The following is a 938-nucleotide window of genomic DNA, read 5'->3' as shown; positions in this document are numbered from 1 at the left end:
CTACTTCGAGATAAGATTCTATTTCGTAACATATAAAAAAAAGATATATCCAAGTAATTCCTTTATTAGCCATAACATATAATATTATATACACATATATCTGTACGAATTCATATATACACTATGGCTCAAGGCACACGATCCCAGTGTAAAACTCTTCGGTTACCACTTGGCGCCGAACCACCAATGCCCTCTATCTCTGAAGCTGAAACAGAAGCGGGCACTCATGAACAATCAATCGGAGCCAGAAGAAATCAAACGCAAGTCCGAGCCGAAGCTCTATCGATCCCTCTCCCGACTGAGGAAACCGAAATCCAACCAAGAAACGAAGGAACCGAAACTCTTAACATGGACGCTAGACAGACCACTCAATTATTAAACGCTCTACGAGAACTCCCATCCATAAGCTCTTTAAATGAGAAAATTAGAAGTTTAGAGAGACGCCTTAACGAGAGAACATTCTCTACCGCCTCCTCACCGCGAACCCCCAGTAACCCTGTACGAGAAAACATAGCTTTGTGTAACAATTCGTATTCGTCGTTCAATTTTCCGCCAACAGGTGCTAGAAGTCCTCCAGGACCACCATCGTCAGGACCTCATTATTCTAATTCATCTATCAGAGACGCACTCGAACTTGTTCCTAAATTCGACGGGCATAATATACCTGTTCTGCAGTTCGCGCGCGCTTGCAAACGAGCAAAAGAGCTCATCCCCCTGACGAATGAAAATCACTTAGTCCGACTGCTACGAAACAAACTGATTGGACATGCTTATTTAGCCGTTGAAGACGAGATCCACAACACAGTCGACGAACTGACAGACTCTTTAAAACGCACTTTCGGACCTGCTCGCTCATCTAATTACTATCGCGGTCAACTGAGCATTGCATTCAAAAAACCCACAGAACACATTTTGGATTATATAGGCCGAGTAAAAGA

This window comes from Wasmannia auropunctata, unplaced genomic scaffold (genome assembly GCF_000956235.1).
Source record: "Wasmannia auropunctata unplaced genomic scaffold, wasmannia.A_1.0 LD336076.1, whole genome shotgun sequence".
NCBI lineage: Eukaryota > Metazoa > Arthropoda > Insecta > Hymenoptera > Formicidae > Wasmannia > Wasmannia auropunctata.
The sequence above is the reverse complement of the archived record's forward strand: the minus strand, read 5'-3'. Positions refer to the sequence as shown.